The 16,106-nt window shown below is 44.2% G+C and overlaps 1 protein-coding gene across 1 annotated transcript in view; it reads right to left on the bottom strand.

Annotated features, from left to right (window-relative positions):
- Nucleotides 1-10,028, bottom strand: part of BMP4 (bone morphogenetic protein 4) — a 55,173-nt gene extending 45,145 nt beyond the window's left edge. Inside the window, exon 1 of the mRNA XM_051621169.1 lies at nt 10,012-10,028. The gene's annotated coding sequence lies outside the window, so the exon portion shown is untranslated. The remainder of the gene's footprint in view (nt 1-10,011) is intronic.
- Nucleotides 10,029-16,106: the final 6,078 nt, after the last annotated feature.

Below are 16,106 nucleotides of genomic sequence, written 5' to 3'. Positions count from 1 at the left end.
TGAGAGGCTGGTTAAACATAGCAGAGAACTAACAGTAAGGGAGAAAAATTCAGGACCCTGGTTCTGAGTGCTTGGAGTAACCAAAACTGATGGTGAAACTGAGACAATGAAGCCTGATCCTCAGGATCTCAACTCGTTTATTAGTTCAGTTCATGGGTCACCTTCATGTTATTTAAGGTGTCTGGAAAAGCCTGCAGTGTTATTCCAGTTGAAAGGGCACAAGGACCACTGAGGTAAATCAGAGTCTTGCCCTGGGAGGACTCTGGAACAGGTTAGCAAGAAAAAATACAGAAAGGGGGTTTTTCTAGCCAATACTGTGCATACTGAATGCCTGTAAATATCCCTCTGAGAACACAGGGAGCAGTGCTTTGAACTGATTGTTCATCAGTTTGTTTCCACCCTTTACAGTCCATGCAGCCCTCCCATCCAGGCTGAAGGCACTTCTGCATAACCTGTGAGCCAAAAAGGAACCTCAATCCATGCACAGGGGTCTACATAAAACAGAGAAAAAACTGCTAGAGCCAACCCACCACCCTGGTTCACATCTTTGCCCAGGCTGGCATTGTGTTTAGCCCACAGTGACAATCCTGGTTGCAAAACTGTCACGACAAATGGCCCAGCCTGCCAAGCATTCCTAAGTACAAAAGAAAGGCAGAAGGGATCAAAGTCAGAAGGCTAAAATTGACCCTGCTCAAGACTTCTTCCCTTTCTAAGCTACCACAGCTCACCAAAATGCAGGGCAGGAGCAATCCACACCAGAAGCTGCTGCTACTTCTGCTAAAGGCAGCAAGTGTAAGACTGCAATGATTGGATCTGAAAGATGGTGTCTTGATGTGCCCTTATCATTCCAGCATGGCTGAGACAGCAGCAGCTGGACACTGGAACAGGCTGCCCAGGGAGGTTGTGGAGTCAATATCCCTGGAAGTGTTTAGAAGAAATATGTGGTGCTTAGGGATATGATTTAAGCACTGAATGGGTAGATTAGGTTACGGTTGGTGGATTTAGGTTATGGCTGGACTTGGTGATCTTCAAGGTCTTTTCCAAACAGGATGATTCTGTGATTCTATGTGAATCCCAATGGTATCTTGCTGTGGTCTGAGGGGGCTGAAGGCACCACAAGGCCACGGGATGGAAAACAGTCACCTCTTCATGAGCTTGTGTCAGTGCCTTTCAGCCTCGTAGCAAAGGACAAAGGACACACCATTTGAGTGAGATGTTACTCTTCCACAGTGGAGAAGCATGAAACCAGCCAGGGAGCTTGTTCTTCTCCTGAAACCTTCCCGTTTCCGTTCCACCATTTGGTCTGTGGAAGCGGGAATGGGTAATGGATGGGTAATTCCCAAGGAGCACCAGCCAAGTTCCCACACTTGTTTTTCAAATGCTTTGCATTTCACTATGCAAGTTGGAATACCAGAAAAACGACCTTTCTTGGGAGCTGTTCTTCTATTCCTGGAACTTGGCAAAGAGACACTCAGTGGTGCTAGAGATGCTCTGGTGTTCCACAGGCTAATAGGCAATACAGAATACTTGGAAAAAATGCAACAAATGCAGGGCCAAGGAAAAATATTTCTGGCTATGAAAACCAACCCTAAGCTTGGTAAAATGCGTGTCAACAACAGCTCTGCTTGTTGTTACCAACTCTAGTCCTGCTGATACTTTTGAGCTGAGAACTTGTTCTGATTCATATTTCATCTGTCTTGTTCTGCATCACAAACCTCCATCCTTTTGCCTACTGCTCCAGTGAGGAAACTTAACTCCAGTATTTAACAATTAATCCATTGTATTTAGGATCTTCTATTTATCTTGAATCACTTGGAAAAAATATAACCTCAATCTCGATAACTTGCACTCAGATTTTGCTGTTTATTGAAATGTTCCAGTGTACTGCATAAATACACTTGAATTATGCATTTGATTTTAGCTGATCCCTGTTAATCCAGATGTTTTTATTTGCTGAGTACTTTGAGGCACCTGATGCAGTTACTTTTTCTGATTCAGTGACTGAAGGTATCTGAATAGAAGGTTTTTTCCAAAACTCCTGCAACTTGATTCTTTCTCTAAGGTAGCACTAGTACCTGTTGATAAGCATTTCACTTCTGGGCACTTCTAAGAATTCATTCCTTTAAAAGCCCAAAAAGCAAAAACAGATTCAATTTCTGGCTAATCAAACGAAAGAACTTTCTTTGAACACAAGCTTTCTGCCCTGAGGAACCATATTTTAAATGGCATGTTAAAAAAAATTTGCATTTAGGCTTCAAAACCAAGCACTGCCATTAACAAGCAATTAAGGAAAGCAGATATCTCACTGCAGATCTCTTGTTCTTACGCCTCATGATGGGATCTTTAATTACAGCATCATTTCAGACCATTTATACAGATCTTATTCACACACAGTGAACAGTGCTGAGTGAACGAGAAGCTGTTCAATACTTTGCTCCCCCCTCACTATGCACTCCATCTCTCTGTGCCTTCTTTTGCAACCCAAACCCTGCACTGAAGGCAGGATTAATAATTTCTCTCTAGGTTTTTCTAAAGAGCACTTCTATGTAACGTGTGAGCCCTTGGCCAATGTGAATCAGTTACTGCTCACCCTGCAAAACGGGGAAGTGGCACACTTCCCATTTTATAGGCAAGGAGCTCAGGCACAGAAAGGAGGTCAGATGTGCCCATTAATTTTCAGAGCCCAATTTGATATGCCTTGGACACGATTCTTCATGGTACTTGGCATCAGATACTGCTTGATGCATTCAACATAGTGCTCTTGTTGCATAACCTGGCTGCTGGTGGTCCTTTGGTTCATCGGATAAGCTGGGGATGCAGAAGGTGTGAACCTACAAAGAGTGACCTGCAGGAAATGTCACCTTAAGGGGTGGCCCCACCCAGGAACACAGAAGCCCCATTTTCCCCAGCAGCTTTACAACACCTTAGTTTTGGGATCATTCAGTCCGCCATTCACCACAAGACTTGATGATCCTGATGGGTCCCTTCCAATTCAGCATGATTCTGTGATTCTACACAATTCCCTGTTGCTGCACCAGCAGGGAAAGGAATCTCACAGCCAATAACCACATTACTAGGAGGACAGGAATTGGTCATGCAGACATTTCTCCCATTTCCAAAACAAGGCAATGGTCCAAGGGCAGGATAGCTTGTGGAGATACAATGGAAGTTCCTCATCCCATTGCAGACTGTTGCCTCAAAGTCACCTTTACATGGATGTTTCCTTCACAGTCTGGAGCGAAACTGATACACAGAAAGTTTTGGGTTGGCCCTTCAGATTTGCAGTCAAATGTGCTCAGTTTCCCTGAAGGGATGGGTTTGTGTGTTGTTTATGAGGCTGTTAAGAGAGACACAGGGCTGAGACCACTGAGCACCTGTGTACCTGGGTTTGTGCCAGTGCCTATTGAGGAAAAACCACGTGGGATGTGATATATTTCTAGCTGAGTCTGAAAAATTCCAGGGCTGAACATTTCCCTCCTTTCCCCCTCCACTAGCAGCCTGGTCCAGTGCTGTGCTCCCCTCCCAGGAAAAAAAGTTTTCCCTAATGTCCAGCGTGAGCCTCCCACAAAGAGATCTGTGGCCATCACCTCTTACTGTATCACCTGTCACTACCAAGAAGAGTTTGATCCCATCATCTTGGAACAGGCTGCCCAGGGAAGCGGTGGAGTCACCTTCCCTGGAGGTGTTCAAAAAATGTGTAGATGTGGTACTTGAGGACATGGTGTAGTGGGCACGGTGGGGTTGGGTTGATGGTTGGACTTGATAATCTCAGAGGTCTTTTCCAACCTTAATGATTCTGTGATCTTTGTAGCTGCTCTTCAAACAGTTGTATTAAATCTCCTCCTACTGTTCTTTTTGCTTGGCCTCAACCCTGAAAAAGCCAGGACTTTGTGTACCTTCTCCAGGGCCCAGATACACTCTTGGCCCAGAACAGAAGGCCCTGCTTCACTCAGGGTTAAGGCCAAGCACTTGTACAACCATCCCAGAGCTCCCATCTGAGCTGCAGGCTGAAGTTTCCCTTCCATGTAGGCAGCTGGGGAGGGTTATTGACCTCTTTGATATGGACTGGGGACACAGCCAGAGTCGGCATCAACAGAGGAAAATTCACATCAGTGTTTAATTTGAGAGCAGAGAAGACAAATAGAGTCTCTGATGTGTAACTTCAGTGCACTTCTGTGCTGTGAGATCTTTCAGGCTCCAGCAGACAGGCAGAGGTGGAGGAACACAGTGGGCTCCAAAGGCCACGAGCAGGCAGAGACAGCATCCTCACCATCCTGAAAATCTAAAAAGGACCAGAAAAGCTGCTTTCTTCAGGTACTGTTACATTCTGGGAAACACAACAAGAGGCACCCAGGCAGGGAGGGAGCTTAGACCAGGTACAACAGGAGAAAAGGCCGGGCAGGCTGTGGCAGTTAACCTCTGACAGACAGTCTGTAATATACCTGACACAGAAAACAAACCAGGTGGTGCCACTGCTTGGAAAATACAGACGCCCAGCGGGGGGGACTGGGAGAGGAGGAGGGGGAGAGAGGGAAAACATGAGCAGGGGAAAACGGAGAGGGCAGGAGTCGTTAACCCCTGATAGCAAGTATAAAGTATTTTCCTCCCCATCTCATTCATTAGACCGCGTCAACTCCAGAAGGACCACATCCATTCCCGCACATAAATCTAGCAAGTTTCTCTTTTAAAAAGGCCAGACACTGTCTTTGCCATGGCAATCCAGCTGTCTGGCAGGCTGCCTGCCCTGCAAACAGCTCAGCTTTCCAAGATGAGGGCAGCACTCTCCCAGGGGCTCCCTGAGCCCTCTGCTCAGCACCACTCACCCACTGCCTCCCTCCCCGCGTCCCCAGGGAAGCAGAATGTCCCCAGGGGACAGCGTGGTCCTGTTCCTCCAGCCCAGAGGCAGGAGCCGTTCTCATCCCCACCCAGCAGAGATCACAGGAAGGCAAAAGAGTTCAACAACAGCCACAGTATAATGAAAGCACTAATTTGCAGGAGCTTGGAAGAGCTCCAGAGCACCTTTTGGACAACTAATTTAAACAATCAACCAGCATCAGGTCTCCAGCATGGTCCTCTCAGGCATCTGACCATAGGAGATATGATGCAGGACAAAATGGAGCTCTCTGCAGAGCCACATCCTCAACAACCCTGAGGAACAAATCTCATTTATAACCCACACTTAAATCAGTGTACAATGTCAAGAGAAAGGAATTAATGCTGAAGAGCTTGCATCTGCTGCTGGTTTGGAGCTAATAAAGTTATCTCTGGGCTTCCAGCTCAAGGGGCTCATAACAGACACAGAGGGCCTCCATCCTGTCCCATTTTAAAAGGTACTCAAATCAACCTGAGCAAAACTTTGTGAAATGTAGGAAACAATTCTGTCCTTAAAATCTAATCTGAATTAAGATTAAAACCCTAACAATTCCAGTTAAAGAACAAGGGCACAAAATTGAGCTATTTTGAACACATCTGTCTACAGTTAAACAACATTGTTTTTCTTTGTGAGAACTTAAGTAACATCAGGAAAGTTGGATAGCCTTCCTCGAGCTGAGGTATTACAGGGTATCTTGTATACCTTGGCATTGTGTGGCTTTCCAGGACATCATTTTAAAACTTCACAAATCAGACTTTATGGACTTTCTTCTATCATAAATCCATCGCAAAGCAAACACCAACATTACAAGTTACATGTCACCAGGTAAACTGCACAGAGGATCACCGGCGAGCAGAGCATTTTTAAAATGTATGAACCATAAAGCATTTGTGGTGTTTTACGATGGCAACTTTTCTTTCAGGACCTGATCCAGACCTCTTTGAAGTCAAATGGAGTCTTTCCATTGACATCAGAGGGTGTGGGATTTGTCTCACGGCAACTTATACCAACGAGAACAATATTTTGCTCTGAAGTCATTACTTTCTGCCATGGATGTTTTGAAAACAGCTCGTCACCTGACAATACACCCTGAAGGTACTGACAGTCCATGTGTTTTCATTATTTTAAAATGAGACTTGGTAACGGGCTCAGCTGTTTAGGGAAGGTAATATTTTTCTTAAGCACGCCTACTATAAAGTAAATTAGCAAAATCTTCTTCGAGCTGTAACTAAAACATAAGGGCACAGCTGCCCTGGAGGAGTACAAGGGCTCCCAATGTAAACTCCACTGATATCATCACCATCAGAAGGTCATAAAATTGATTGATTATAAATACAGTCCTCATTTGTTTACAGCTTGCATTTTTGAGTCCTGGGTAATTAGCACATTAGCAATCTCTCAAAGTGAGCCCTTACAGGTGCCACTCCAAGAGAGCCAAAGTGGAAAACTGCACAAGAGGAGCCTAATTTTCCTTAAACAATCGCAGGATGGATGCATTAGGACGGAGGGGAGAAATGTCAGCCCTGTAAGTGTTTAGCTACTTGATCACACCTACCCAGGAGCCAAGGGCGTAAGAGGGCATTAAGATGACCTGTTAATTTCCTTCAACGCTAAGGTAGCACCCAAAAAATGAGAGACATGTCAGCAATGTGAGGGAGACATCCCCTTTGTGAAGCCTGCGGCTGCTGCGCAAGTCTTTTAAGATTCTTCTCCCTCTGCGCAAGCCAACAAAGGAAGATAAAGATCACCCTTATTCGCGGTAACTGGTGCTTCGTTCCTTTGAGTTACACTTAAAATAAACTCTCTTTTAGTTCTCCAAAGGTTTCAGCCTTCAGACACACCACGGCCGAGCTGTGAGCCAGCCACCTTCCTCTCAGCCCGTCTTGGCTCCAAGTTCACGACTACTCCGAGCGCGCAGGACATTAAACTTTAAAGTCACGTTTTATTTGTACAGCTGGATGCATCAGGTTTATGCTTATTGTCTAATTAGCCAACTAAACCACTTTTGAAAGGGTTTTAATGCTTTACCCCCAGTGAGATCTCTGTAGTGAGTGTGTGTTGAAATGCTAATGGAGACAAAGAATTCCTTTTTGTAGGAATTTGCAGTATTTTGGATACAGCTCGTGGGCCAAATCTTCAGCTGCTATGGCTTTGTTAGAGTGAGTCAGGCTATTCCTAATTACAGACATTGAAGGACTCCTGAAATTTAGCAGGATGCTAGAGAAACTGTTCACTAATGTTCCTCTTTTAAGATAGTTTAAAACTCCACGGCTGATTTCCACAAAAGTTTCGTAGAAATGCCTCCTATAGTTGGAACAAGATAACAGCTACAGGATTCACCAACCCATTAGCTATTCAAGTTTGCAATATATGCCCTGGCATTCACAGGATTTTGCAGATTAACTCTTTCAAAACTTTTTTGCTGGCATTACTTGCTGCAGAAGCAATTTAGAAATCTCATGCCAACATTTTTTCATCCATGAGACGTGAGTGGCAAGTGAGCAAAAAGTTCAGTCATTGGCATATCCTGAGTAGCTGCCATGATCTGCTCATTAGAAGAAAAAAAAAAAAGATCTTGCTTTACATTTTGGGGGGATATTCCTGTTCATGCTAACAGTGTTCTCCAATGGAAGTATTTTGGAGAACTGCCTCTTCGTATGTATTAGTGTAGCTGTAGCAAAAAGCAACCCAAGAAGCACTTACAGCCACACTTGTAGTAAATAATGCTAATAACCCCTAATTATGTGCTGTATTTAATTCCTGTTTCCCAGTGCCATGAATATAAGATGCTAAATGAGAGCAAATTAGCTTTAAAAATGTTAATGGAAAGCTGCTTAGTGCTGAAGGATGTTTTTTGCCATTCTGACAAGAGGGGGACATCTCCATTAAGATTCCTCTCCAGCCCAATTGAATCCACAGGTCACCCATTCACTTCTTAGACCCTCTCATCTCCCCACACCCAAAGACCCATGTTCAATGTAAGGCAATCACATTTTAGCTCCTTTACTCCCCAGGTTTGTTTAATTTGGATGACTGAATCTTCCTCCCAGAGCTGTTTGACTTAATACTAACTCTACACCCATCCAACCCCCAAGTTTGGCTCATTTTAAATCTGCTTGGAGTTCAAGGAGGCACAATTTCCCCAGAATGTTTCTCCAAGGACAAACACAACAACTTCAAAAGTAACAACAACTGCACAGGTGCAGAATACTCCACAATGCTCACTTGGCCTGAAGAATTTACTGTTTCAATGTGTTCCTACTTTGGGCATGATGCCTCCTTATACAACTGCCTCATGACTAAACCACAGAAGAGAAGATCAAGCAAATTATTCAATTTCTAACATTTGAAAATGCTAAGATTTTTATCCTCGAGCCAGTTGGACTGCTAAACCCAGCAACACAACTTCAGTGGAAAATCTGATGTATTTGATCAGGTGGTGTTCCTGCAATGGTGATGACCCAGCAACATGAGCACAGCAGCTTTTCTAGCTGGAAGTTGCATTATTTAATGAACCAACCGAAAGAAAGAAGGGCAAAAATTTCCAAGAGGAAGAGCTTTTGTTCCTAAAGTTGCCCATTGCCCTCAGCTGCATCTCTTGTGCTAACATTGTCCCTCCTCACAGCTTTTGCTTCTCACTTGATCTTTGCAAGCACTAAGCTGGAATAGGAGATAAGAGTCAAAAAAGCCTTATCTCTGGAACAAAGAAACCCACAAACAAACAAACAAAACCAGACCATACCTGCAATTTACCCCAGAAATCTCTCTGGCTATTCTGAAATGTTTTGCTATCATTCCCCATCATTTGTGGGTTTGAATTTGCTGTCTCTTTGCTGCACTTTTGAGGCTGGATGGTCACTTAATGTAAATTGTCACCTCCCCACTGAAGTCAATGAGTTGAGCTGGTTTGTAGCAGTTAAGGATCTAGTTCCTGACAGCTCGACTTTGGCAGAGAAAGGGCTGAACTGTGTTTTGCAAACAAGCAATCCAGTGAACTTCATTCTTTTTCTCTGTTCATGAACCAGTAGGTTTGGTAAGAGATATTTGTTATTCAAGTACTTGTTGGACAGCTTGGATCAACAATGGCTCATTCCAGAAACAGTTCATTTCAATTTCTTGCTGCTCATGGGGTGAGAACTGTCACCTAAATCAGATGGAGCTGATTCTAATCTTTGAAGGGAAGAGTAAGCCTTTTAAAAATAGGAGAACAAAGGCTGATGACGAACAAATATTCTTGTTCACATGTAAATACAAGTACACATACAAAGAACAACCAATTCCCAAACTAAAAAATCTGTCCAGGCATACACAGAGAGAGAGTTATCAGGGACATCAACAGGATCAGCGTGGCAAGTCCAGCTGGAATGAAAAGCATCGAGGGTTGAAGGGATTGTTATTCCCACTCTTATTCAACTTCTGTCCCAATGGCAATGGGATTTCAATCTCTAATTCCTGGACTGACCCCACTGAACTGTGGCTGAATTAGAGTATCCTCCCTGCAAGGCTATGAGAGGTTTCAGTCATGAAGCATTCAAGGCATCCCTTAGTAAAATGCAGCAATGTTTAATTACACAGTGTTGCTATTTGCATACATTTTCCTGTGCAGAAATGTTCCTCCTCAGCTTCCCACCCATCAGTTCATGTTATTTCTTTCAGTGCCAGATTCAAAATCACTGTTGCTGTCTTTTTGTGAGGGGCAGACCACAATCAAATGCACTCACCACCTACAGTGACAGTCTCTCAATACTTAACCAGCACCTTCTTCTAAACTTGGGATAGTTGAGGTGAGCTTCAGAAAAAATATCAAATGGAGGCTGGACTTCTTATGAATTCCTTAGGAAGCATCAGGATGAAAACAGTGTCTCTCACTGTACAGTGGTGTGTGCACGTTTTTTTACATCTTTTCAAGTATGTAGGCACAAGCAGAAAAAATAAGGGATTTTACAAAGCTTTGCCACTCTAACTGCCTTATGAAAATGGCACTGCAGATCCTGCAGCCTGACTTACTAGTAGGTAATGCTCCTCTGCTGACACCACTCTCAGGACAGTCTCTTTGGCTCGAGAATCTGACTGGTGAGCCAAACCAAACTGACTTCAGAACATGTTATGAAAATGTTAACATTGCTTTGTTACATTACCAGGCAGATGTGAAGTCTTTCCCACTGGAATTCCGACATGGTGGTGTTGGTGTGTCAGTGCAAATGGCTGCAAGGAGCCTCACGGTGCTTCTCAGAAGACTTCATTGTTAGAGTGATGTTGGAGTTCCTACAAACCATCGCTGCAACTCTCACCTCATCACAAGCCAAATGAGGGAACAAGGAAAAATACTAAAAGAAGAAATGAAAAGTGAGCTGGAATTAATTTCACTGAGATAAATATTTTTGTAAAATCAGCTGTACAAGCTAAACTGTTACTACATCATCCAGGAATGAAGATACACTTCTCCAAGTTGCAGATCTTTTCTGTGCATGTTTCTGAACTGATCATGACATTGTATTTCACCACAGTTTCTCTTTGCAAATAAAGGGTAACACAAAGAACCTAATCTACAGCTTGGGCCATACATAAAAGCTCCTGAGCAACAGGTTAATTCAAAAGTAGAGATAAGTTTCATAAATGGCTTATCACGTACAAAGACTAAATTTTATGACCAATAACCAAAGGATATCTGAAGTCATAGAATCACAGTATCATAGAATGGTTTGGGTTGGAAAGGACCTTAAAAACCATCTAGTTCCAACATCCCTGCATGGGCAGGGACACCTCCCACTAGATCAGGTTGCTCTTGGCCTTGAACACTTCCAAGGTTGGGGCAGCCACAACTTCCCCAGGGCGACCTGTTCCAGTGTCTCACCACCCTCACAGGAAATAACTTCCTCCTTCCCTGCCCTTGTCCCAAGTCTCTCCCCAGCTTTCCTGGAGCCCCTTCAGGCACTGGAAGGTGCTCTAAGGTCTCCCTGGAGCCTTCTCTTCTCCAGGCTGAATACCCCAACTCTCCCAGCCTGTCTCCAGAGCAGAGCTGCTCCAGCCCTCTGACCATCTTTGTGGCCTCCTCTGGTCTCTCTCCAACAGCTCCATGTCCTTCTTATGTTGAGGGCTCCAGAACTGGACACAGTACTCCAGGTGGGGTCTCACAAGAGCAGAATATAGGGAGAGAATCACCTTCCTTGGCCTGCTGACCACTCTGCTTTTGATGCAGCCCAAGTCTCCTTTGTAATCCATGCCAGGCACCTCCCTTAAACTACCAGAAATACCAGTAATGACCGAGTCAGCTTCCCACCACCAAATGAAAAGCTGATTATCTGCACAGATACCAAAGGGCCACACCAATGTCTAGCACTGCAGAATTTGTCCTGCACAGATTCAGAGAGTTCCTGCAGAGCTCTCAGGCAGAAGGGCAGCAGAGTGTAACATACAGATTTCAGAAGGCCATCAGGGAACTCCCCACCATGCCCCTCCACCACGAGGGTCACCCTTTCATGGCTTTATTTAGCCAACTGTGGTCTCCTCTAAGCAGGGAGAAGACATCTCTCTAAATACAGTAGTGACTCACTCCCAGTCACAACCTACCATTGGTGAGAAAATTTGATGTTTATCTCTGGGGAAGGTGAAAAAGTTTTGCCAAGTGCTTCCTTTGGTAACATCTTATACATTTTAATGTCACAGCTGCTGCCAAGCCACTGGCTCTAATGTCTTGGGAAGAATGGATGGTGAGCTGAGCACATCCAAATCAAGGAGCTGCTGCCTCAGTATCCCCCATGTGCCCTCACATACACATCCAACATTTGATAAACACATTCCAGGACTGAGATCTTCTCAGGAGGAAACTCAGAAAAACCTAGAGGTTCTGGTAAGTCTAATTCTTAGACATGTTCTTCCTGCACTTTGATTTTATTTTTTTTAATACAACTGAAAATAATTAATGGCTTCAAGACAAAAAGGAAAGAAATGCTGTTTCCCTAGACATACACTATCACATTCTCACAGGAGAATAAAAGAAATAAAGTCTTCTGTGCCTCACTGTGGAAGGGAGAGCACCCAGCCCTGCCTGTGGGAGAGGCAAACCTCCCTGAGGTCTGCTCCCTTAGTGCTACTGGTTTGCACTTCAGTACGGCCACATTGCATCACCTTAATTGTCTTGAAGTGAACCACCCTGTGTAAAGTTCCAAACCCAAAGAAAACATCACTTTGTTCCTCACATTGCCCACTAGATCTGCATCAGCATCGGGACTCTGTGTCCCGAGGGCACTAATAGACCTTAATGGCCCTGACTAGGCAGCTCTCCACACCCCTGCCCATGGGCCCAGGAGCTCAGCCTGAGGCCACCAGTCCCAGCCTGGGCTACATGGGCAGGGTTCAAGCCACCCTAACCAGAACATTGATTGTTCCTCATGCCACTGACCTGAGCATCAGAGCAAGTGTGGTACTTGTAGCAGGCAGCTGGAAGAGGGTGATCAGAAGATGGTCCTCAAATGGCACTCAGTTCATCCCACCTTCACACAGCACTAGGTCCCAGGGAGGAGAAAATCACATATAGAGCTTTTAGAACGTGGCGTCTTCCACACAGGTAGAAAATGAGTTCTAGAAAACTTCTAGGTTAAAACACTAAGATGAAAACACAGATTAGTATGAGGGACATATCTCCCAGGAATGCCTTCTATCACTGCTTCAACCTTCCCCAGAAAACTCTCTGCCCACAGAAGTTCACATGTGAAACTGCTTCTTGGAATGATGTCACTTTGATAACTTTAGAAAGGCAATCAAAATGGCAGGAAAATCAGCACAGACACCATTTCCCAGACTTGCACATGCACCATTCCCAGTCTGCTGTAACATTCAGCTCGAGTTTCTCAGCAGTAATCATCGATGTTTCAGGTTTCTATTTTTCATTGCCCAGTTTGGGGCCTGACTTTCAAAGAACAAAGAACTTCCTGAAAAGCAGTTCCTGACATTATCAGGTAGTTGTTAATTAGGGATGCAGGTGCCTGCATGAGGCATCTAATTTGAACATTTCTGCTTGCACACTCTGAGCTATCAACTTCCTCCTTGCTAATCAACCGCCCAACACAGAGAACTAACCTGTTAATCACCCAGTAGTTTAAAGTAGTTTCCAAAATGAAAATACAACTTCAGAAATAATTTTCTGGCAAGTGCAATGAAACCCTGGCTGCTACTGATGTGAACAAGATTCCTTTTATTTTTTTGGTGGGCAAGATGAGTTCTGAAAGAGCAACTCCTATGAAAATCGCCCTGGCATTTAAGTGACATCTTGGCAAAACACCATGGAAACATTTGGTCACATCCTCTCAGCCCTTAATTTCTTCCTTAAATGTGCTTTTTAATATGTCACAGTTGTTAAATTTGTAACAATGATTCCCTTGAGACTAAACAACAGTACTTGGTATGTGAAAAATGAACAATACATTTACATCAGTAAACCAAGAGGAAATTTTAAATAAACGTGTAATTGAGGACAAATAGTCTGAATGTTACTTTTATGAAATTTGACCATTCTGTAGGCTGATTTTAGCAGCAGGATGTCCTAAATAAACTCAACTAAAGCATATGTTGTCATACTCTTTTTTGGTTGTGACATAACTATCCAGATTCCCTTCCTCTGATGGCTTTATTGCTGTTAGTCAAAGGCTGCTGGATGGAAAGGCAACTAAGCCCTTAATTTAGTCTTAAAACTTCCATTTTTTTAAATAACCAGAAAAATCCTAGAAACAAATCTTGTAACAGAATGACACTTCCATCTTTTTTTGATGGGAAGGAGGAAGAGTTGAGATTTGTATACAAAAAGACCCTCATAAGTTCCTGCTGAACCTAGTCTGGAATTTGACTGCACGAACATCGGGTAAATCAGTGCCCTGGGAGCAAGGGGCTAGTCTGGGTAGGGAGAACACAAAGCTGGTGTGTTCCCTGGTATAACCCCCTTCCTGTGTTCTGCAATCAAGCCTTCTGTTCTTGCTGCCCTCACTTGTGCTTGTGTAGAGCTAATGTTGCATTATAAAAATCTTCAGGACAAGTAATTAACAACTTACTTTATTTGTTGTGCAAAGCTTTGAGGACGTTTCAAGGTTCCGTGTAAATGCTAAAACTACTATTAACCTGAGTATTTCCCAGCCAGTATAAACAGCTTGCAGGACATCTCCATCTCCCACCAGGGCTCAGGGCTGCAGTCCTACTCCTTTTAATGGGATTTCTTCTCTGGTAACAGAGCCCTCACTGTGTGCTACGATGGCAGCGGGACCATTCGGAATAGGAACCGATCCATTTGCTTTTTCCTTTTAAAATAAAATCAACCCATTTGGGATTCTGGCTTCTGGGGCAGAAATCCCACAGTGCTTTTAGCCTTGAGCATTTACTCAGACCTCCTCCTTTTGGCTTGAGTAGGACTGCAACCAGCAGCACAGTTTAACAGACAGAGCAGTGCACTGGGATTCAGAAGTTCAGCCACCAGCTCTGCTGCAAACCATCACCACCTGCTTTACCTCTCAGTGCTCCTGCTCCTCTCCCACTCAGGCTGTGCCTTGTCTGTTTGAACTGCAGGCTCCTTAATGCAAACACCATCTTCCTGTAACAGTTTTCAGTGCCCAGCACCGGGGCCTTGACCTCTGCTGGGACTATCAAGCATCTGTATTACAGAAAATAAGAACACACAGACAGTCCTTCCCTCTTGGCTCTACTCATAAGCATGGGTAGCTCAGCCAGGATGTATCAGCCCTCTGCTCTCCACCTTTGTTATCTCTAATTAATTGTCTGCTAAAGTGGTTCCCTTCTGAACAGATTAAACTGTCTCCTTAATCCAGTGCTCTGTATTATTCGTTCAGAGGATGTTAGTACAGTTGTAAATTCAATCATTCCACTTAGCTCAAGACTGCCTGTGCCCTAAGTCCCTGAAGTGCAGGCAGGGATGTCCACACCTTCTGTCTATGCTCAACCCATTTTTTTCCTCCACTGGCCTAAGGCATGCTCCAATGCAGATCTTAGAGGTGAAGATGAATTCAGATCTGGTAAGATGGTGTGCTCCTGGCTCCAGGTCTTGTTCCAGCCTGGAGACAAATGGACACAGATCTGTCCACTGTCCTCCCAAAGCCTGACTCCTTTCAAACTGATATTGCTTGAGAACCACCTGAGGGTTTTGTGCCAGCACTGATCTCCTCTCATAGTCCACTCACTTGAGTTCCCTCTTTCACTCTCAGTCTCACTTCTCCTTACAACACTTTTTCTCCTTCTGCCTTGCCATCTAGTTCCCAGTCTCTGTCTTATTTATGGATCTTCACACACACACGTTTCTTTTCTGCCCCTGCTTCCTCCTCCCCTTCTCTATCACAGACCACTGTTTGTGTCCCATATATTCCTGATTTTCTTATCCCCATGCTATTCCCTGTTTCCAGCTCTTTCCAGCTCTTGTGTCCTTTCCCAACAAACTGACTCTATTTGGTCACTCCCAGTTCCCCATGGCTTATTAGTCCCCATCTCTCTGCAAGTCCTGCTCAGTTTCCTCACAGCCCTTCTTCAGACATAACCTTGGAAAACTCCTTGCTCCCATCTTCCCCTTTCCCCATCCATGTGGTAGTCCTGGTCTCCTCTGAATTTAAGTCATAGCTTCCTCCTCTACATTTTCTGGCATTTGATGACCCAGAAAAAAAAGGCACAGGTGGAAGAAACTCTAAAGCCAGCCTTTATCTCCCTTCTAGAGCACCCACCTCCACAGTCATGATTAGACCCCTTCCAGCACCATGTGGGGAGGTTGTCTCAGCTGTCTGGGCAGCAGTGACACTGGCAGACAAAGGATTTCAGCCAAATCTCCACTGAGCACGTACAAACTGAGATTTTTCAGTCTTGTGATTTGCCAAGGTGCAGGCAGCTTTTTATAGCAAAAATATAAGGTCCCTGGAAGCAGCAGGACAAATACACTGAGAAGAAATGATGTAAGAAAAGTTTTTTCCATGCCATTCTTCTGAATGAAATTCTTGTACTCAGTCACCAAAAGAGTACCCTGCTGCTTCTGGGCAGATATTTTGAAGGCACTTGATTCATTAATTGCACTTCACCTGATAAGTTTCTGGGCCAGCACCAAAAATAACTGAATTCTTCACTCAGACATAGCTTGAATGGTGTCATGTGATGATGGGGGGAAGGGAGAACATGCAATCATGCACCCTTCAAAGCTCACAGTTCTCATTAGCCTACACTAAATGTCAAAAGTCTCTCTAGCTGAACCTGG

This window comes from Apus apus, chromosome 5 (assembly GCF_020740795.1).
Source record: "Apus apus isolate bApuApu2 chromosome 5, bApuApu2.pri.cur, whole genome shotgun sequence".
NCBI classification, from domain to species: Eukaryota; Metazoa; Chordata; class Aves; order Apodiformes; family Apodidae; genus Apus; species Apus apus.
The sequence above is the reverse complement of the archived record's forward strand: the minus strand, read 5'-3'. Positions and strand labels throughout refer to the sequence as shown.